General features: G+C 39.9%; 1 long non-coding RNA gene across 1 annotated transcript; it reads right to left on the reverse strand.

Annotated features, from left to right (window-relative positions):
* Window positions 1-822: 822 nt before the first annotated feature.
* Window positions 823-23,020, reverse strand: LOC103280059 (uncharacterized). Its single transcript, XR_507127.3, has 3 exons — window positions 17,114-23,020; window positions 2,787-2,881; window positions 823-2,083 (listed from the first exon to the last, which is right to left on the reverse strand). It is a non-coding gene; the product is annotated as an uncharacterized LOC103280059 (long non-coding RNA).
* Between the last annotated feature and the right edge of the window lie 1,167 nt (window positions 23,021-24,187).

Here is a 24,187-nt window from a genome sequence, read left to right on the forward strand (position 1 = left end):
ACTAAGAATAATCCTGATGGGTCATAAGAAAAGTTTATGATCTAACATCATCTCCTGTCTAAGACAAGATGATTCTGAGGAAACCTGCAAGCAAGTACAAGAATACCCCTATCCTTCCTAGCAGTGCACTGAGGGGCATGCATCTTCAAATCTTCTAGATGACATGCAACCATCATGTCTAGTATGATGGGCCTTATACTTGGTGAGATTCTAAATGTTTAATCCAAAAAATCCTCCCTACAACCTTTTTTGGGAAGTTAAACAGATTCCCACTCAACAGAAGGAGGGACAGATAGACCTTTGAGTAGTAGTACAGGTTGAGCATCACTTATCTGAAATTCCAAAATCCAAAATACTCTTAAATTGAGACAGTGATATCTTTACTTTCTGATTACTCAGATGCATGCACAAAATTAAAAAAAAAGAAGTATAACATTGCCTCCAGGCTCTGTGAATAAGGTGCATTTGAAACACAAATGAATCCTATGTTTACACTCGGGTCTCATCTCCATGAAAGTATTCTAAAATCCAAATAAATAATCCAAAATACAAATAACTTCTTCTTGTCATGTAATAAAAATGCATAAAGGTGTTTTAAAAAGTGATTTTCCACTGAGGCATGGGTTGAAGTTGCTGTTTGGACATTATCTAGGCCAATAAATTAGATAATGGCATTTGGAAACCTTGGGTTTTTATTTAATTTACTTTTCTACTTTTTTGCTAAAGGCTCAGGACAGATTACAATAAGAATACAGGTAATTTTATCTCCACAAGCATGCTCAAGGCCAACTAGTGAATCATGGCTGGTTTTTTTTTTAAAAAAAATGATCCAATGACTAACTTTTCCTTTTCCTTGGCACAGGAAGTTTTCTCTGAATGTAGGATATACCACTTACCAGCATTTTTCTTTTTAAAACCCAAATTTTCACAAGATAAAGGATGTTGGGTCTCAGTTGCATTTGATACCACCAACCATAGTATCTTTCTGGGACTTGGGGTGCATCACTGTAGAGTTAATATACTTTGACACGACTGTTACTGGCATGGCTCAATGCTATAGAATGATGGTACTTTTAGCTTTTACAACATCTCTGCCAAAGCATGTTGCTATCTTAAATTCCCTGAATCTGTATGGATGCACCCCTGGAGGCACTGTTTTGCAGGGGTTCTGTTCCTTTCAGGAGAGGCAAACCCAAATGGCCATCCGGCTCTACTCTTTGGCTGATGGCCTTTAGCATTCCACAGAGCTCAGTTTTGTCACCCTCCTATACGGAAGCCCCTGGTAGAGGTTATTTTGGGATCAGATGCCACCAATATGCAAATGACACATAGCTCTATAACTTTTTCTACCTAATTCCAAGGAGCTGTTTCCCTGCTATGCCTGTGCTTGGCAGCTTTAATGGACCAGATGAGGGTGAAGAAATTGAAGTTTAATCCAGAAAGAGGTGTTCCCAGCCAGTCTTGAATGACAACACAGGAATTCAGCCTGTGTTGGATGAGGTTACATTTCCCACAACAATGCAGGTCCACTCTTGGATTCAGCCCTAAGCCCAGATGCTCCTTTCTGCCATTGTCAAAAACAGATTGTTTGAAGGACCATCCCATCCAATACAAGCCTCTCAGAGCTTTAAGAATTACAACAAAGCAATTTTTCTCTGCCCCACTGTCTTCATGGACACAGTGGTTGGAACACAGGAGAAGACCTTCTCTATGGCTGCTCCCACACTTTGGAACTCCATCCATAAAGAAATTAGCATGTCTTTGTTTTATTTCCCTCTGCATGTTAAGATCTTCTTATGGATTACATTGCTATACTGTTTTTAACCTGTCTTAAGATAATGTTTTAATTGATTTTAATTCCGTTATTATTTGATATGTTTTAATATTAATTTTGCAAGTTTTAACTATATGCACTTTATATTTTTTTTTCTCTGCCTCTTTGTAAGTGATCTTGGGTCCCAAGGTGAGATATAATTAAAGTGATGAATGGATGATGGAGCACCTCCTCTAATATTCAGTGAATATGTGCAAACAGCTACATTTTCCTTCATCCAGCAGAAGGTGTCTGATTGAAGAACTTCTGCTGTGGAGAGAATTCTTTGATTAAATCCAAATATTAAGCAATATTATAGTAGAAAATTCCATTGGTTCACTGTGTCTATTCTAGTTGTGACTACTAATTGAGAGTAGCCCCTTTGATGCTAAAAAGAATGCTTGGATCCCTTCTATATGCTCACATAGCCTGTACCCCTATACGTGCTTGCATAAATCCAGCTGAATTCAATAAAACTTATTTCTGAGTAGAATCGTTCAGAGCTATACTACAAGAGACTTCAGCTGCACAATTGACTCTTTCATGCCTACTTTGCTGTACACGGTATGACACAAACTATAATGGGTTTGCTGTCACATGTGATGCATGTAGTTAATGTCCCTTCAAGAGTGCAATGCAAGATGTGATTTCATTGTCAAAGACACAAAATGTGAAAACTGAGCTCACTAGTAAATGCAGGCTAATTGCTTGTGCGACTGTGCTGCTTGCCTACATGTGCAAATGTAGAATCACCCTTGACATCAAAAGTCTCACTTGTGTCTGAATAAAAAGTGGTAATTGTCATAGATAGTGACTATTGAGCTTCCCATATCCAAACCTAGAACTGCACCTTAGTGCCCTTGAATAAGAATACAGATACTAGATTTAGTTAATATAAGATCTGAAAACTGCATTTTTAAAATGTTTAATTTCTTTGGAGTTATACGGATTTTCTCTCATTTCTGACACTTACCATCTTCAGTGTAGTGTCTTCCAGATGCAACTTCATTTAGTCTTCAGAAAGCATGGCTGATAATCAGGAATGCTAGAAGTTATTGTCCAAAACATCTGAAAGACAAAGGGAGGTTTCTATACATATTCACAATATTTTATATGTTAAATGCAATTTTGGGTCCTGTTTAGAGATCTGACAAGGCACACCTGCATTTAAGAAATTGCAGTGATTTATTTGCACATGTAGTTGCTTGTTGCGCAAAGCAGCAGCAAGTGAGCAACAAAAAATATACTTGGTATTGAAAATGAAATAAATATACTGAGCAACAACAGATGCCTTCCATCTCAATGATGTGGCAAAGTGAACTATCCAAGGTGCTGAACTCTACCTCCCAATGTTTTAACTACTGTAGATAGCTCCTCCAAACTTTTGAATAAAAGATTATTTCCAGAGGCCAATATGAGCCAGTGTTTTGAGCATTGAATTACAATACTGGAGATCAGGATTTGCATTTCTGCTTGGCTATGGAAACCCATTGGGTGACCTTTGGCAAGTCACACTTTCTCAGCATCAGAGGAGAGCAATGGCAAAGATTCCTCTGAAAAAAATATTGTCAGTAAATCTCCATTAATGATTCACCTTAGGGTCTTCATAAGTCAGAAATGACTTGAAAGCACATAACAACAACAACAACAACAAGTTAGATGTAGGATGGAGATATACTATTGTCCTTTATCTCAGGAACAGTGGCAATAAGGATGTATTTTTGAAAACTATGTTCTATGGGTGGACTCAGCACACATTGAACAATACAGATCAAAATTACATCTTATTCCCACCAGCACTGCTTGACAGTTGAGGCAGTTCATGTTCCTTTCCTTGCTAGCCATGAAGTATATTGTAATTAAATATGATCAAGCCACATGATGTTGAAGCATAGATAAACCAGGGTGAGGGTCTGGTAATGATGCTTACAGTCACTTTTTATGGTATGTAGCCAGTAATTCTACCAAATCAAAATTTAAAAACACATTAGCAGTTAACTAACAGTATAAATAGTTATTTGTCTCGTTCTTGGGTGAGAGCATGAAAAATATATCTTTTCTCCTTGCCTGTGAAGTGGCAATACATTTTCTGTTGATCTCAAGAGTTTTAACGTTTGCAGATACAATTTGTGAATAGTCCTCCCTTTCCTCTGACCTTGATTACATTATTCATGTGTTAACTTCAACCATAATTCCTTTTTCTGCTGGTTCTCCTGGACCTTACAGTGACTTTTGATGCCATCGATCATGAGATCCTTCTGGGCCATCTCTCTGGGATGGAACTTGGGGGCACTGTTCTACAGTGGCTCCGATCCTTCCTGGGGCAGATCCAGATGGTGCAGTTGGGGGGCTCCTGTTCGACTCCCTGGCATGTGGCCTGTGGGGTCCCACAGAGTTCAGTTCTGTCCCCCATAATTACATGAAATCACTGGGAGATATCATCCAGAGTTTTGGAGTTTGGTGTTAAATTTGCATAGATGGCACCCAACTCTATTACTCCTTTCCACCAAAACCCAAGGATGTCATTCTGGTTCTGAACCGGTGCCTGTCATCAGTAATGGATTAGATGAGAGCCAACAAGCTGAATCTAAATCCAGATAAGACAGAGGTACTCCTGGTCACAAGGCAGAACAGTGTATATAGTTATAGCCTGTGGTGGACGGGGTCAAATTCCCACTGAAGGCACAGGTGCGCAGTCAGGGGGTGCTCCTGGACTCATTGCTGACTCTAGAACCTCATGTGTCGGTGGTGGTCAGGAGCACGTTTGCATAGTTAAAACTTGTGTTTCAGTTGCACCCATACCTTGAGACACCTGACTTGGCCATGGTAGTCCATGCCTTAGTCATATCCCATTTGGACTACTGCAATGCTCTCTACATGCCTTTGAAGATACTTCGGAAGCTACAGCGAGTGCAGAGATTGGCAGGCAGTTTAGGGGTGCATCTACACTGTAGAATTAATGCAGTTTGACACTATAACTGACATGGCTCAATGATATGGAATGTTGGGACCTGTAGTTTTCTACCAAAGCATGTTGGTGCTTCGTCAAGCTACAACTCCATAGCATTGAATCATGGCAGTCAAAGTGGAGCCAAACTGTATTAATTCTACAGCGTAGATGCATCTTTAGGCTTTACTGTATGATAAACATTTCCACATTTTGTAGAAATTGCCTCATCAAAATCAGCTTAGTTTAATCAAAGCAATATTAGCAAAAATTGTAACATTCACATAGCTTATTGTGAGGGCAGGATTAGATTCTTCTCTCAATGACTCCCCCCCCCCCCCATCTACAGAATGTAATTAGCCCTGATTATATGTATTTTGGCATTCCATTCCTTAATTCAAGATATGGCTTATATTGCAGTGCAAATTATGACAAAGAATAAAATGGACACCAGCCTTTTTCCCATTGGGACATTCTGTGGTCTTGAGTTTATGTCTGACTATTCATAGTATACACATTTTATCATTCTTTGTTGTGAAGAAGACCATATGTCGCAAGGTAAACAGATAGGACAATGAAACAATTAAAACCAACCACAGGAATGGCCTAATATGAAACACAATTGCAGCTGAAATCCAGGAATTCAGATGGTGTTATGATTCAACTTTCCTCAAATAATAGCACACACATTAAAAAGGAACTTTAAACCAAAGCAGGGACATTTTCATTCAATACAGAGCAGTCAAGCTCTCCATAGGCACATATTAACAAATGAACTGATATACTATTTTATGAATTAAATATTAAATCACCACATTTGAAAAAAAAACCTTTCTGGTCTTCAGTCCTATGCAGATGTACCAAGGAATACAAAATAAGATATACTCAGACAATAGAAGCAAATGGTTACATAGCTTAATAACTTGTAATGAATCCCTGCAGGGATTTCACCACCCTTCACCATCACTGTTGGTGTGCATCAGAGTTCAGCACTTCCACAATTACTATTCATACTCTGCATGGACACTGATACAGCAGATTTGCAGACTATGCATCCCTGGACACTCCTATATGCAGAAGACATAGCACTCGGCCACCAAAAACATGCAAGCCCTCCAACAATAGCTGCAGACATGGAGTGATAGACTCAGTGAAAATGGACTTCAATTTAACATACCCAAAATGGAGTATCTGGAATGTGGCCTTCAAAGTGGAAAAAAACAACTCAAATTAATGGACAAGCACTAAAGAAAGCCACCCAATTTAAATACCTAGGGTTACTAGTCTCCATACATGATGACACAATGGCAGACGTATGGTCATGAATAAATGCAGTCTGGTTGAAATGGTGGCAAACTACTGGCATTCTGTGTGACTAAAAAATGCCTGAACAACTCAAGGCTAAAATCTACACTACAGTCGTTCGCCCAGTAGCCCTCTAAGGGCCAGAGTGCTGGCCAGCAACAAAGCATCATGAATAAGCCCTTAACACAATGGAAGTGAAAATGCTGGGATGGACACTTGTCTTAACACTTCTTGACCATGTGTCAAATGATGACATCCATCAAAGACTGGGAATAAAAGCAATCAGCAAGAAAATGCAGGAAGCAAGACTATGGTGGTACGGCCATGTCATGAGTAGAGAACCAACATTAATAGCACAAACAGCACTACATTTGAAGATTGCAGGATGACCATGTGGATGGCCAAAGAAAAGATGGATGGACACCATCAATGAAGACATGCGTACTGCCGACCTAAGACCTGAGAATGGTCAAAACAAAGCCCCATGGAAATGATAGTCACAAGGCTAACCCCTCCATTGGAAAAATAGTTTAGAAAGAAGAATTCCTTTTTCTGGTAGCAAAATTAGTTACATTACATTATGATAGTAAATTAATAGGTAACAATTTCACTACTTTTGCAGTGTAATTAAAAAATCATTATGTTTATAATGACAAGAATATGGCTTTACTAAATACAACTTAAAATAGCATTCCAATTTCAGGACTTCTGAATAGGTATATGAAAACTGCTGGTATAAGTCCATCCATCTGCTTGTACAGGGCTTCTCAGACAGTAAACGGACACCACCCTTATGTCCAAAGTTGTAAAGATTATTTTCATTACATTTTTTCCAAGATCTACTCATTCTGTGATCTATTACGGCCACTCTCCAAAACACATTAACTTTTTGCAAGCCCCCTTCTAAGGAACCGGCTTACAATTTTCTTGTTTTGTACCTTTGAGTCATTTCAGAATTTAATGAAAGCAATCCTTAGCCAGATTTGTTCAAGAAGGTTTGCTTTTGCTACTATCAGAGGCTGAGAGACTGTGATTATCATACTTTGGTCATGTTATGAAAAGACGTGGCTCACTAGATGATAAAGCGGAAGGATACAGGATGGAAGGAAGACTCCATTCCTGGTTGGACAGATTCTTTCAAGCCTCAGCCTTAAGTCTGAAAGATCTGAGCATGGCTGTTGATGATAGGATGACTTGGAGGTTTCTCATTCATGGAGTCACCAGAAGTTGAAATCAAGTTAATGGAAATTAAGAACAATCCTAGCACTAGCTTAGCTTTGTAACTAGTACTGGCCAAGAGGTGCTTGTTTCTTTCATTCTGTTGTATCCCACATAAGATGCAATCCACGAATAGTAAGGCATGAACCCAGTGGCAGGATATTGTGGCTTGAATGCTGAACACAGGCAATTCTCCATAAGAGAAATGGCATCCTGAATCCTATTGGCTAGTCCCAGCTACAGAAGACACAGCAATTTAACTGTCTAGTTAACATATAAGTAAATCTTATGGATTCGATGGGTCCACTGTAATTGGAATTAAGAATAGAATTCAGGACTTTGCTTTCAGAAATGACAACTGGCATGATCCCCTTAACATATCACACAATTTCCTATATCAATGATTTTGCCGCTGAACAGACACTGGGCTGCATAATCTTTGAACTAAGAAATGATATACAAAGACTATGAAAAGGACTTTAATTGCTGAAGGTACAAACAGAAGAACCTTATGCATGCTTATTAGAAGAAACTCCATTCATTTAAACTGAGTTTTCCCTTAGGTATGTAACTACAGATTTGTACTTTTGCCAAAATAATTTAATAATGCATACAATCTGTATAAGTGATGCCATAGTAGGTTATCTAGTAGAATTTGTCACTTGCCTATAAAATGTTAATTATAACTTGAGGTCAATAACATTAGCTGAAGGTTCTCTGCATCCAGCCTCAGTCAATTGTGCCATACTTATGCTTTGCAAAGACGACAGCAAGAGATGCTCTCTCTCTCTCTCTCTCTCTCTCTCTCTCTCTCTCTCTCTCTCTCTCTCTCTCTCTTTCTTTCTTTCTTTCTTTCTTTCTTCCCCATATGAATAGAAGCATAATAAGAGAAGTCTGAAATAGATGGTGTGCCACAACAATCCCTGGCACAGTCCCCAGATAAGGACAGCCAATCTCCCCTGCTCCCACTCCAGCCAGGAAACTGTATATTTCAGTGCCATAGTAACCCAGGTGCAACCCTATCTTGCACTTCATGCGAGTTAAACCAAACAGAGTCTTTCCCCACCCCCAACCCGACCGTCCAAAGTACGCTCAAAAGACAAATAAACGATGACATTCAAACAAAGTATCATATTAAAGCAATGTGTCAAAATGTTCTTTTGTGTCTTTATCTTCCCATCTAACTGCGAAGACATCAACACAAAAGTGAATTTTCACTAATTTGAGCCTTGATTCTTATAGGGCATCTTCTATTTCATAGTATATACACTACAATTGTCAGTCGATTTTGGGAAAAGGGTATTGCCTGTCTTTTCTGTCTCTCTCAGCATTTAGATATGCAAAATAAAGGAACAAAGAAACAAGCACAATCAGACAACCACAAAACATGAAATCAGGTTTCTGGATAAGCAGATTTCTAAATATTAGCTTCATATCCCCTCAAAGTTTATTGATAACCATCATTATTTATTATAGAGCTCTACTCATTGGTACCTAATAGCTCATATTCTGCATCATCTACTTAGTTATGTATAAATAACGAATATATATGTGTGTGTGTGTGTGTGTGTGTGTGTGTGTGTGTGTGTGTGTGTATGTATGTATGTATGTATGTATGTATGTATGTATGTATGTATATTACTACACCACTGCAACTCTACCTCCCTGACCCCCAGACCTCGCCTGCTGCTTTGCAGAGAATCCTGGTGGGCAGAGCTGAGAGAGATTAACCCCCCATCCCCAGTCTCCTCCAGCCAGGTCTCTGTGACACAAACCAGGTCAGCATGCTCATCCAGAATCAAGTATTGGTCAAATCCATTCCGGCTTAGGTGCTGTTATTAATATAGTTCCAATGGATGTAACTTTGGCTCTGGCTTGTCCAATTTCAATTTGTGCAGCCTGAGGATGTGAACAGTATCCTTGGAGGGGTGAAAGCTACCACATGTATTCTAGATCATTGCCCTTCCTGGTTGATCAAACAGGCCAAAGGGGGACTGGCAGAGTGAGTGAAGGTGGTGGTCAATGCCTCCTTGGACCAAGGCAAAGTTCCAACTTGCTTAAAGGAAGGAGTTGTGAGACCTGTATTTAAAAAGCCACCCCTGAACCCCTCTACAATGGACAACTATCGGCAGTGCCCAACCTTCCCTTTCTGAGCAAGGTTTTGGAGCGTATGGGGCCTCCCAACTTCAGGGATTTCTGGATGAAATGGATGATCTAGATCCATTTCAATCTAGTTTCAGGCCTGGTTATGGAACAGAAACAGCTTTGGTCACCTTGGTAGATGACCTACGAAGAGAGCTAGATAGGGGAAGTGTGTCCCTATTGGTTCTCCTGGATCTCTCAGTGGCCTTTGATATCATTGACCATGGTATTCTTCTGGGGCGTTTCTCTGGGATGGGACTGGGAGGCACTGTTTTACAGTGGCTCCAGTCTTTCCTGGAGGGCCTTACCCAGAAGTGCTAGGGGACTCCTGTTCGAACCCCTGGCAGTTGACCTGTGGGGTTCTTCAGGTTCCCCATTCCCCCCCGCCCCCCATGTTGTTTAACATATACATGAAACCTCTGGGAGAGGTAAACCGGAGTTTTGGAGTTCAGTGTCACCTGTATGCAAATGACACCCAACTCTACTACTCCTTTCCACCTAATGCCAGGGAAGCTGTCCTGACCCTAAACCTGTTTCTGTCATCAGTAATGGACTAGATGAGGTAAAACAAATTTAATCCAGACACAGGTACTCCTGGTTAGTCCGAAAGAAGACTAGGGGATAGGGATCCAGCCTGTGCTGGATGGGGTCACACACCCCCTGAAGACACAGGTTTGCAGTTTGGGGGTCCTCCTGGACTGAACCTGGAGTCCCAGCTGTCAGTGGCTGGGAGGGCCTTTGCACAATTAAAACTTGTGCACCAACTGCGCCCGTTCCTTGAGAAGCCAGATCTGGCCACTGTAGTACATGCCTTAGTTACATCATGTCTGGATATTGTAATGTGCGCTTAGAATCATAGAATCATAGAATCATAGAATAGTAGAGTTGGAAGAGACCACATGGGCCATCTAGTCCAACCCCCTGCTAAGAAGCAGGAAATCGCATTCAAAGCACCCCCGACAGATGGCCATCCAGCCTTTGCTTAAAAGCCTCCAAGGAAGGAGCCTCCACCACGGCCCCGGGGAGAGAGTTCCACTGTCGAACAGCTCTCACAGTGAGGAAGTTCTTCCTGATGTTCAGGTGGAATCTCCTTTCCTGTAGTTTGAAGCCATTGTTCCGTGTCCTAGTCTGCAGGGCAGCAGAAAACTAGCTTGCTCCCTCTTCATGGAGATGCCTCTGAAGAGTGTTCGGGAACTTCAGTCCAAAGAGCTGGAGCCAGGTTGCTAACTGGGGCTGGCTGCAGGGAGTGGACAACCCCCTTGTTGCAGCAGTTCTACTGGCTGCCAGTCAGTTTTTGGGCACAATTCAAAGTGCTGGTTATGACCTTTAAAGCCATAGACAGTTCAGGTCCAGGCTATTTGGCTGACCACATCCCCTTGTACGAACCTGCCTGGGCCCTGAGATTTTCAGGAGATGCCCTTCTCTTGTTCCCACTCCCATCTCAAGCTTGTTTGGTGGGAACGAGAGTGCGGGCCTTCTCTCTTGGTGGCTGCCCCTTGACTCTGGAACTCCCTTCTTTCCAGGGAAGCTAGAATGGGCCCCTCCCTGCTGTCCTTCTGGCAGCAGGCTAAAACCTTTCTATTCAGACAGGCATTTAAAGATGAAAGTTTTTAAGATCAGTTCAGGGAGTATTGTGGTTTTTAATTCGGGGGTGCTGTGGGTGAGATTGGGGGATATGAGTTTTAAATGCTATTTTAGTTTATCTACTGTATTTTAATTTTGTTTTTACCTCACTGCTACTATTTGATTGCTTTTTAATTGCTTTTTTACTTTTGTATTGAACCTTTTAAACTTTCCTAGTGTGGAGTTTTGGAAAATGGCATTCATAACCTTTTGGAAAACACCATTTGGAGATCATAAATTTTTAGAAAAGCATGACCTTTCAGAGAAGAGCCAAAAATCCTTTAGAGTAGAATCTTCTCATATTTATTTATTTATTTATTTACTATACTTTTACCCCACCCTTCTCACCCCGGAGGGGACTCAGGGCGGCTTACAACATGGCAATAATTCAATGTTGTTTAAAACAATTACAAAGAATTACAGAAAAGTAATTTAAAATACACATTAATTTACAATAAAACACAGTTAAAACTATTAGCATCACGTGATCCAAGAGCAAGGTCCGGGCCGTTCCATTGGTCAAATTCCAAGTCTTTCATGTCTATTGCTGCATCAGGTTTTCAAAAGCTTGGTCAAAGAGCCATGTTTTCACCTTCTTGAGGAAGATCAAGAGGGAGGGGGCTGATCTGATCTCCCCGGGGAGGGAATTCCATAGCTGCGAGGCCACCAACAAAAAGTCTTGTGGTATACAACCAAATATAATTATGCAAGGCATAACATAATAATATAATAACCTGTTATCTTTGATCTGTTAGGAAAACAGAGATTGTCAGGGCATAAAAAAAAAAACATCAGAGCTTTGGAAGTGTTTTTCAGTGCCCAAAAATATGTATACTCTCCCATATAACAACTTGTTTTATATCATGCACTCAAGAAACAAAAATGAAGTAGACTTTGATGGAAATAACATATTTGGGTTTCTCACAACCTTCATGTGCTCAGCATACACAGGTACAAAACCTATCCATCCAGTTTCATATATGTTTGAGATAATTCTCTGTGTCATCCAGCCAGGGCATCTCTCTTATAACAAAACATTTATCAACAGGTCACATAGTCAAAAGGAGAGAGAGAGAGAGAGAGAGAGAGAGAGAGAGAGAGAGAGAGAGAGGGCATGTAGTCTGCAGCCCCTTTTATAATTTCTCAAAAACCATGGAGTAAAGGAAGCTGTACACCAGCATATACATACAGGAAACAGTAAGCAATAAGATTATAGACAAACAGATTGCTAGAGTAAACTTGATGAAGGTTGCCATTTCCAAAATGGAGTGTTAGTCGCCTTGAGTCCCTATGGGGAAAAAAACAGAGTGTAAATAAATATCATCATCATCATCATCATCATCATCATCTGCTTTATGTTTGACAGGTGTGTGTGTGTGTGTGTGTGTAATTAGGATTTATTTAGTCTTCACCAAACTGCAAATCCCAGAATTCCACAGGACGTTACTACAGCAGTTAAAGAGGGACATAGCACTATAACAGTGTAGTGTTATAGACCCAATATTTGGGGAAAGGTCTAGAAATTTTATTCCAAAATTTTGACCTCAAAAACCTGGATGGACTTATTCATGGGTCAACGTAAGAAATTGTACCATAATTTGTATCCAAAAAGGAATCATTCTCTTGTGTGAATAGAGTGATTCCCTAGAGATCATCTGCCCAGTTGGCAGTTGGGGCATGAGAAAATGATATTTCCACCTCTTCTAACAATGAGTGAGTCTACAGTACCAGCAGAAATGACCTCCATCTCTTGGTGCAATTACTGCCTGGTAAAGTGGATTTACAAGAGCATTTACAATTGCGGCAATAGCATCATGATTGTGACCATATAGTGTTAGTGAACACTGAGCATTTACAGACCTGTAACTTTCAGTTATGATTCCATAACTGCAAGACTGAATTCCAGCCCACATATATAAAATTTGAGGCAGGTGTATTATGGTGACCTTAACTGTAACAAATCATCAGGGAATGAAATCAAATTCTGTATCATCTATGAAAAGTGCATGAAAAAGTCTTCTGATTAAAGAAAAAGAAATGTATTTGATCAATTTGAGCATCTTACTGTGAAACTAGGATGTTCTCAGTATTGAAGGGTTTATTACCATACTGCTGTGCTCAGGGAATTGAATAAGCGTCGCTATACAATTTAATTAAAACATAAAGTATTAAAATGATATTTTACAGAAGCTTTAGTCAGCAACTTCAGTGGGTCTTTTTTTAAGAAACATAATTTTATTGACCCAGAAAATTTGTTTTTCTCCAAATTGTAAGCAGCCGTTATTTAGAAAAGAAACATTTTTGTTGATTTTAATTCCATGGCTATAATCCTTCATGATATTTGGCAATGCTAAGCCAAGATTCTCCTATTAAACCATAATAGTTATCAAATTTTAGTTATCACATTTCATTGTGTATTTCTCATGTTTTTGGATGTTAATGTAGTCATATTCAGGCTGCACTCCAGTTTATAGGAGATGTTAATTATTTGAAATCATAGGATTGTCCCCATGTTAGTTTAATAAATTAAATGGTTATTTACAATGGGCATGATCATTTTCACATAATATTTTACCATGCTGTAATATGAACCTACTGGCTATCTGATAATTTCAGGCCATGGTAGCAAACCAGAGATTTTTTTAAAAAATGGCTTTATACAAATTGATGGGATCTACATTCTAGAACGATAGAAATGCTGCTTTATACCTTTGCTTCTTAATCTATTTGATATACAAACTCATCAGGAACCAATATTATATTTCTTCCCACTGGCAACAACTGTTTCTTTTATTCCTAGAAAATATTCACAGACTAGCAACTCTTATGTACTAGTCACCACTTTGAGTAGAACTAAACTGAAAGTGATTTGTTTGTGGTGCTTAGTGTTATCTACACATAGGGTAGGTAAGTCACAACTAGGATTGCCAGGTGTTAGGTCAGCATAGCTGAAATCTCAGGGAACTCGCGAAATCTCGTGAGAATCGCAAGTACTTCTTTGTTCCGTGGCGAGCGACCCAATGGTTGCTGCCGCCACTGCCGCTTCGAGAGCGCCCAGCAAGGCGAGATATTGCAACTTTTAGATGGCCACACTGTCCACACTGATTTCAGGATTTGACATAGGAGCATTGCTCAGCCCTCTGGAAGCTGCTGGAGGTTACATGCAAGGAATGAGACCATAACTGGGTGGTACTACATCTGGTCCTAATCTACAATGGACCTATTTCCAAGAATCTTCTTTTACATCGGTTTCACATGATGTAGTAAAGTTGTGATGATAGGAACACATTAGCACTACAATTTCTAGTAGCTCTTGACGGCTGCCTAGGAAAGAGGGGATTGAAATAGTCCAAGCTGGACTTAGCAAGGTGTTCAGGACAAGTGCATCTATTTTCCAAGATTTTTTAATACCCATGTTGGTTGGAGGTAATGAAAACCCAATGCACCTAGAAAATGCCAGTTTGGAGAAATCTATTATGTTTATGCAAAGCTAATCTGTGCCCATATAACAAGTAGATAATTTCATTGGTTTTTATTCATATAATCACAGTAACATCTGGTAAACACATTCCAGAGACATATTTCAAATTTGGAACTGGACTCAAGTCTGACACTGATGTGGATACATGTCTTTGGAACACAGTTTTACAATACACTTCACGAGCAAAGGACTGGGAGCAAAAATGTGAAGGGTTTCAATTCTCATATCCTTCTGACAGTGTTCTTTGTGATTCATTGTTCTCTTTGAACAATGCCTGTCTTGGGCACCTGACAGTCAAGTGCAAGCGCCTCAATTGTGACCTTGTCTACTGTCTCAAAGCATGTCACTAACTCCTCTGCTAATTTCATGTCTAGATGTCACAAAGAAAGCTATATGTTAATGATCTTAACAAAAATGCTAATACAGTACTTGCTGAATACATATAACTTCTGTTAAGAGGATTTTCCTTTATTTATTCATTTTGATTCAGAAATACAGAAAAAAGAAAAAAGAAAACAGGAATAATACCAGGAAAACAACACGTACACACACTAATAAACACATTCTAAACATGTAACTGCTAGAGCTAATCTACAAGTTAAGAGGTTTTTCTGATGCTGAGGATGAATCCATGGAATAAATCCAAGGATCTTTTAATCTAATTCCCTTGTGAGTAACTCCGGGGATCTGGTTTCATGGTATGATGCCAGTAATCAGTCAGCCAAAAAACCAACAACACACTTGAGAAGTGATAGTGTGACTTATGGTGGCCCTAAGATGTAACTATCATGTGGTTTTCTTTCCCAGATTTATTGTGACGGGGTTTGCCTTAGCCTTCCTCTGAGGCTGAGAAAGTATGACTTGCCCAAACTCAGGTAGTGGATTTCCACGATTGAATGGGAATTCAAATCCTGATCTCCAGAGTTGTAGTCCAACACTCAAATCACTACATCATGTTGGTTATCTTTAGAGGATACTCTCTCTTGTATGGAAATTGGGGTCAGTGGAAGAGGAAAGAAAAATATATCTTGATTTAGTGGCTTTTATAACTGAGAAACAAACCAATGAATTAAACTGAAATTATCTGGATATACTGCCACTCTGACAATAAGCCAAACCAAAAAAAAAAAAAAAAAAAAGATGTGGGAGGTCTCAGTCTCTTTCAATATTCTTCCAATAAAGGTATGGAAAGTATGGGCTATTGCTGCTCCTATGAATGTTTTGAGGTCTGCAGGGTCCCTAATCACTTCCCATGAGAAGTGGAGAATAGCCCCCAAAATCCCATGGTGGACCATTGCAGCCCTATAAGCCCTAACAATGGCTTAAATATAGGCCAGTTTATTTGGCCACATCAGGTAGAAAATTCAACTAACGCTTCTTCCAATTATTGGCATTAAAATGAGAATAACAACAAATTATATAACCCAGGCTTCACTGTCCAGTGATGCAAAAGTAGGTATTAGCACATTATATGTTAGTGATATTGATGTCTGTCTATTCAATGTTTGTAATTGTCTTTCCAGAAACAGAGTCACACTGTCACTGCTATGAAATGAGTGGTACAAGCCAGCTCAGAATGGTCTGCTTGTCAAGGACTCACCTTTTCTTGATCACTCACAATGAAGAACCTGTCTGGCGGATCATGATGGCAGCATAGCTAAGATAGGAAACATCTATAGAGGGAAGATCCATGAAGTGCCAGTGGATTGAAGAAAAAGTGTGGAGAGACATATTATACTTTTTCTCATCTTATCCCTGGGGAAAAGCTTACTATCCGTGAATGCAGCTTTACACATTTCTCCATTTTGGATTGAGGGGCAACTATTTGAAGGCTATGATCCTTCTTTGAGAGGTGAGGTATAAGATTCTGTCCAGGTGCAACTGCACTTCATCTCCCCTCTCCCCTTCCTTAAATGTTGCCTGTCTTTTGCTGTCCCCAAATAGTGCCTTATGGAAAGTCAGGGTGCACAAAAAGCATCCACATAGCAGTGTCTGAAATAGCAGCAAGAGACATCTGAGTTTTAAGTGGGTGGGGGCTGTTGTGTGAGGGAGGTGGCAAATTCCTCCAACATCAAAGCAACACAGAACAGTGGTAGATGCGACTAACAATGGTAGCAAGAGATGTGGTGTGAAATGAATAAACACACTTGGCATAGTACTGGCAGTCACTGAGTTACAAACATTTGACTTACAAAGGGTTCCTAGTTAAGAATGGGGGTGAAACAACAGGAAGTGAGAAAAACTGACCCCTTCGGAAGATAAATTCACTCCTGAAAGAGTTATAATTGGGAAAGGTGTCTCCACTGAAGTTTTCTCACCAATCCTTGTTTCCACAACAAGCTAAATTTTTCAAAATCCAGTTATCACAGGGATAGAAAGTGAGGTGAAATCTTCTGAACCGGGTCACAGACAACAAAGCAAACAGCACAGGGGTGTTAACCCTTCCCTATGCTTTCCAAAGATAATATGTATATATATTTGGCTGGAGGTACTTTTGAAAAATGCACTTGTTCTGACTTACATACAAAATCAACATAAGAACAAACCTACAGAATTTATGTTATTTGTAACGGAATGGGCTTACCTTGTCAGGCCAGTTGTGTAGGAAAAGTTCTAGGCCCTGGGAGAAAAGGCCCATTCCAAGCTAAAGGAGGAGGGAACAGCCCGCTCCTTATATGGTAGTGGTGCCTGATTGGTGGGGGAGTTGGAGAGTGTTGTCTAGCTACAGAAGGTAGAGGGCGCCAGGGGGAGAGAGGGAATTCGGAGAGAGGAGGCTGAGGAGGAAAAAGGAAGTGTTTGGAGCTCGGAGAAAAAAACCTCTGTGAGAGGGGAATTAAAGATAGCCTTCGGGGGAGAAGTGCTGCATTTTTAGAGAGCCTCTAAGGGACAGAGGGCTGATATTAGGAGCCTCTGGAAGGGAAGACTGAAGGGTTTTGAAAAGCCCGATTAATTCTCCTGTGAGTGAACATAGTTCTGTGGAAGATAAGTTAAGGAACCATTCTCTTTTAAGGAAACAGCTTGATAATCTTCTGAAACCATTACATGTCTAAATCTCTCCTAATATCTAAGCAACCTTCTTGTTTTAGTTCAAATAAACTTCACAAATCTGTTTATACTTCACCACAAGAATTCAGTGTGTCTTTCTGTGCACAGAAAGGAGGCCTGTCTGCATAATAGCCTTCACTCTTTGAGTCAGAGTTTCCCTTCATTTTTGAGTGGCTCTGTGAACTAACTCTGGTGGTCGGAGGGCCAGTGGGACAGGGAAGAGTGAACGGTGTGGTTGTAGACCAATGCAATTAGATTGGTGGCAGCGAAGTTATATCATGATGTAACCGGCAGTCGGCAGTTTGGATCTACTGTTGTATTATTCATGACTTGGGGCCTGTCTGTAGTTCAGCAACCTTCCTGCTGCCCTTGTAATTCTAGTTGAATTCATCCCTACAGTTTTTTTTTTTTAGTTTATCTCACAATATTAGCATTGTTATGAAAGTTGCACATTGAAGAAAGTTGATAGGAGGAAAATCAAATAATTTGAAATCTGGTGCTGGCCTGCTGATACTGTGGACTGCTAAAAAGGCAAATGCATGAGTTATAGAGCAAATCAAGCCTGATCCTTCCCTAGTAACTAAGATGACTAAACTGAGAAGACTTCACTCACTAGAAAGGATAATACTGTTTGGCAAGGTAGAAGGCAGCAAGAAGAAAGACCACATTCTTGATGGATAGACTCAGTCAAGGAAGCCATGGTCCTGAATATTCAAGATCTGAACAGGGAACAGAAGTCTCTCATTCATAGGGTCACCATACACTGATTTCAGCCTAATGACAATTAATAACAACAGTTCTCAAGACTGAGAACAAAGACAGCTTCAATCTACATCTTCCCAACACTTCAGATACTGTTTCTTCAATGTGAAAGCTTCTAGCTTGAGGAGAGTTGGGCAGAATTGGAAAAATATGGAATAGTAGGAAAATTGAGTCATTTGATAGTTTTTTTGATGAGGTGAGTTCTGTTGATGTATACCAGCATAATTTTCCTTTTCCATTTCATACCATTTGGAATATTGTCTCCCAATGAGTGCAGTCACTTTGGAGAAGACAGGATTCAAGCTGGCATTCATTTCCTTTGTTTGTCTTAGTGGATCCTGTGTATTAATGCAAATGAATTGTATGTAAACACACCTGACTGTGTATTGATGTGGAACAATTTGCAGCTGAGAGTGGGGGGCTGGGGGTGGGTAGGATGGAGACAGAGATGGAAAATGGTAAAATTCTGCCTGGTCTTATTTAGGAATTGATAGCTTTATGTTTTATTGGTACAATGGGAACTGTCAGAATGGCCTGAGCAGAAAGCAGCTGTTCGTTCTGCCTTTTCTTGAGCAGAATCTTACATTGCCCTTCAGGCAAAGCAGGTGGCTGCCGCTCTCTTTCGGCACTATCTTTGCTGGAACTATTTTGCTTCAGTGTGGGCCAGTCTCACAGCGCCTCTCGAGGGACATATATGATTAGCTCCAATAAGCTCGCCAAAACAACAGTTGGGGAAAATGAAATTATGCCTGCCTTAAAGTGTTTGACACCAAAGAAAGAAGAGAGAGAGAGAACTTGGGAACAAAAAGGAAAGTGTAAAGGCACAAAGAAAAGAAACAAAGAGAGAGAGAGAATAAAAGAAAATGAAACCAACTAGGCGAACTTGCAGCAACCAGCTGCCCTCCAAAGAGAGCAAGCTGTTAGAAAGGGAAAGTATTTGGGAAAGCCAGGCTGTAATGGTGCAGGTGCATAAGTTGGATGGCTGCCAGTCCATGTGGATGCCATAGGTTGTGAGTTAACATTTATCTGTCTGGAACAGAGTTGAGAAAGTTACTTTTAAGAAGGATGAATACATTGAAATTCTGCATCCATCCAAAATTGAGCAGCAATAGGTTGATGCTCTTTGCTTCAGAGCATCATCCTGTTGCTGCTCAAATATGGATGGATTCAGTGCTTCATTTTAGTCATTCTTCTTAAATATAATTTTCAGGCAGGATATTTTTTTTTCCTCCAGGAAGAAGGTAGGGAAGAAGTAACAATGACTGTACTTTTCAGGTCACAAGAAGTTATTTAGAATGAAAAGCTAAGAACCCATTGATACTTATATTATTATGGGATATTTTTTACTTCAAGGATACATCCCATACCCAACCCCGCTCTTGTTTGCTATCTAATCACTTTGCAAATTTACTCTTTTAAGATGTTGACCTGAATCTTATTGTTACTCCTGACCAGACTAGATCCATTGAAACAATGTGATCTACTTAACTATTGACCTACAGTTCAACAGTTGAGTTAATCAGTATTATCTAATTAAGACTGATCAATAGGATGCCAGCTATTGTCACCAACACTTTTTTCAGTGACATATACAAAGTCTGGCTAGTTGAGTGATTAGTTATCCTTATGTATGTATGCACACATATCTGTACTGTATTCACAATTCTGGTAGGGTCACAACTAGTTTATCAATCTTATTTATAGGTCACTTTAATCTACTGGGGCTACCTGAATTTCCAGTGGCAATCTGGATCAATGGCTCCTCCAAAACTATGAATCCACCCCAGTAGGGTGAATGCAACACCTTATGGAATACAGCAAATACTAATAGCACTAATGTGTTGCTGAGCTGCGTCTTGACTTATTGCCCATAATCCATTACTGTAACCAAGGAGACACAGAATACCTGTGAGCCCCCTCAATATTAGAAGAGGCATACCTGGATTTCCTTTGTGTATATATATGGCACCTCAGTCTACAGGTGGCATGATGGTATAATTCAAACTCATGCTACTCCACTTTTATGGTAAGTGCATAGACTGGAATTCTGTTCTGATTATGCAACAGCCCCAATCCCCTCAAACTCATATTGTAAACAATATGCCCCCACCTCTCAAATGTTATAGGGGAATAGAAAGATTGAGTGTGGATGCATCCAACCACTTTCCTGTAGCTGGATGTATAGCAAGAACATCATTTGCAGATATCTCACAAAGAACCCCAGTAGTCTCTACAGATGCTTCTTGCAGAGCAACAGAAAAACAGCTGTACGTGTAGGCATACCTGTGGAGACAATTTACAAATATTTTGTAAATGAAGTATACAAGTTTCTAAATGATCCATCCTATAGGCATAAAGAATCCAAAAAAAAAAAGTCTGTGGCCCTCAGAAAACAGAGGATTTGCCAGACTTTGGTGATGGGAATACTTTGTTGGGAGGTGTTAGCTGCCCCTGATTGTTTCCTGTGTTGAATTCCCCTGTTTTCAGAGTGTTGTTCTTTATTTAGTGTTCTGATTTTAGAGATGGTATTGTTCTGTTTTATTATACCACGGTAATTTTACATATTCTGATTTTAGTGTTTTTGAATACTTGGAGCCAGATTGTATTCATTTTCATGGTTCACAGCAACACAACAACAGCAACAACAACAACAACAATAATAATAATGCGAATAATAATAGTAATGATAGTAATAATAATGACTTTGGTAATACACACTGCTTCACTCCCTTCTCAGCTTCCTTTCTGGAAGAATCCTTTCTTGGGAGGTGTTAGCTGGCCCTGATTGTTTCCTTTGTGGAATTCCCAATTTCCCTGCTTTCAGAGTGTTGCTCTTTATTTACTGCCCTGGTTTTAGAGATTATATTGTTCTGTATTATTCTACCACAGTAATTATTTCATATTACAGTAGAATCTCACTTATCCAGCATTCGCTTATCCAGTGTTCTGGATTATCCAACGCAGTGTGCCTTTTAGTAGTCAATGTTTTTGTAGTCAATGTTTTAAATTCATTGTGATATTTTGGTGGTAAATTTGTAAATACAGCAATTACTACATAGCATTACTGTGCATGGAACTACTTTTTCTGTCAATTTTGTTGTATAACATGATTTTTTGGTGCTTAATTTGTATAACGATTACCTAATTTGATGATTAATAGGCTTGTCCTGAATCCCTTCTTATTATCTAACATATTCACTTATCCAATGTTCTGCCGGCCTGTGTATGTTGGATAAGTGAGACTCTAGTGTATATTGATAATCTTATATTATCTGCTTAGAACTGGATTATATGAGGCCCCTTCACAGCTGTATAAAATGCACACTGAAGTGGATTATATGCAGTGTGGACTCAAGATAATCCAGTTCAAAGCAGAATATAAGATTCTAAATGGGTTATATAGCTGTGTAGAAGGGCCTTGAGTCTACACTGCCATATAATCCAGTTCAAATCAGATAATCTGTATTTTATAGGCAGTGTGGAAGAGGCCTGATTGAAGAGGCCCTGAGCTGAATGGGTTGCTAGGAGACCAAGTAGGCAGAGCTTAGCCTTCTAACTGGTAGCAATTGGATAAAAACAATTATTCCTCTCCCTCTAATTAGGACTTTATTTTTCTTTTCTTTTGTTGTCGGAACCTAGGGGCAAGGATGGTGGGTTGTGTTGCCAAGTTTCGTGGTTCTGGAACTTGTAGTTTTGTTGTTTAGTCCTAGGCTGTGATTCCATTACCCTTTTATATATATAGATAGATAATGACACATGGATCTGAGTCCTTTACAGGAGCATGTACAATACTGTATGATTCTTGCATATTTGGGGCCAGTACCTATTACTTCACTTATCCTCATCCCCCAAAAGATGTTCTCACTTGGCATTTTCTATGTTCCCCATGACAGTGTGGACTCAGATAATCCAGTTCAAAGCAGATATTGTGGGGTTTTCTGACTTGATATTCTGCAATATAGGGCTGTGTGGAAAGGCCCAGAGTAATGCTGGAGGACCTATTTATTTATTTACGAAACTTGTACCCCGTATTTCTCACCCCACAGGGAACTCAGGGTGGCTTTACAAAGGCAACTATTCGATGCCACATATACATATCAACAACTCCATTAAAACTCCATTAAAATCCAAACCAATTAAAAACATAAACATGAAAACATCAATTAAAAATCACACAATCCAGGTCATATTCCAGGACCGATCCAAGTCGTCATTGTGTTATTTATAGTCTCTTATTGCACTGCTCCCATTTACTGACCAAAGACTTGGTCCCAAAGCCATGTTTTTAGTTTTTTCCTGAAGGTCAGGAGGGAGGGGGGCATTTAACTTCACTGGGAAGAGAGTTCCATAGAACTAGTTGTTCTCTCTAGGCATGTCTAGGTTCTCCATCACAGTCCTATGGCATGTTTCTGGTGGAAGTTGACATGAAACTATGGAAGGAGTATGATTTCCTTGATGGAAAGCACGGATACTGATCAATAAAGCAGGCTTTGCCCAATCTCTCACCACATTCAGAGGCAGGAAGAAAAGTCTTTTTCACATCTCATTATGTATGGGTTGCCTTATGAAGCTGCCACTCTGAAAAGTGAGTCATCTATCTGGACCAATCATGGGAAGAGGTAGCCATGTCAGCAGCATTTTCACTTATTTGAAAATATATTCATTCATATGTATCACAGTAGGTTGTGGTGATCCTATCACATAGCATGCAATGTGTATTTGTGTGTGTATATGTGTGTGTTGTTAATTGTGTGCCTGCAGAGCCAATGCAGACTAGGAAAATGCTATGCTGCACAGAAAGTTTTTCACTGATATAGACAAGCTCTCAAGAAGCCAAAGGCAGTTGAGCCAGTAAGAGGGGGTCAGGGATTTGCAGCTGGACTTGTGCCTCTGGGAAAAAGGAGTAGTGTTATGTGAGATGCAGCCCCCAGAGAGCAAACAGGGGAAGCTCAGGAGAACAGTGCCAGACTGGATTGGACAGAGAAGACTAGAGCATACTGTGCCAAGGCTGGACATAACTGAAATAGCTCGCTTGTACAGAACTGGCCTCGCAGCGGCTGTCTCCCCTCTCCTCAGACAGAGAAAGCATTTGCTACTGCCTTGCACTCCACTGCTGGAGGCACTTGCTTCACCCAGCCTCATGGTAGAATTGGCCCTGGGATGAACAAATTAATGGATTAATGATTAAGACAGCTTGTCCTCCATTTGTGGGCTGCTCCCAGCTCTTTGAAAGAAGACTGGGATACAAAAGAAAACATAAAAAATTATGGGATTGACTTCTGCTGATTATCTGTTATCGTAAAATATTGACCATGCATTTCCCTTGATGTTGTTTTCCATTTCCATTTTGAACATGAACTAGCTAATTTAATCAAGTGACCACAGTTGTGCCAGACTGCTTTCTGTGTCATGAGTGCTACAAGGATATCATTTCCAGATACCAGTTCTCAAATACAAGTGTACAGTATTTTCTTTCTTCTTTGTCTCAGCAAGCAAAATTACTACAATGAGGCATGCAAATATAGAGCATTGTGTCCTTTAAACTGGTTAACTATCTCAGACTTTAAGCTCAACTTAAATTGAACTCAGTGTTGCAAAGTGCCTTCAAATTGGTGACCCTGGCACAAAGTTTTCTTGTCAAGCTTTGTTCAGAGGGGATTTGCCATTGCCTTCTTCTGAGGCCAAAAGTGTGATTCGCCAAAGGTCACTCAATGAGTTTCCATGGCCAATTGGGGATGTGAACCCTGATCTCTCAGAGCATTAGTCATACAAAGCTCATATAGTCTCCCATTAAGATAGATCAGCAACCAAACAAAATATCACACCCCAAAAACATTTTAATAGATTAATC

Source organism: Anolis carolinensis, chromosome 1 (assembly GCF_035594765.1).
Source record: "Anolis carolinensis isolate JA03-04 chromosome 1, rAnoCar3.1.pri, whole genome shotgun sequence".
Taxonomy (NCBI): Eukaryota; Metazoa; Chordata; class Lepidosauria; order Squamata; family Dactyloidae; genus Anolis; species Anolis carolinensis.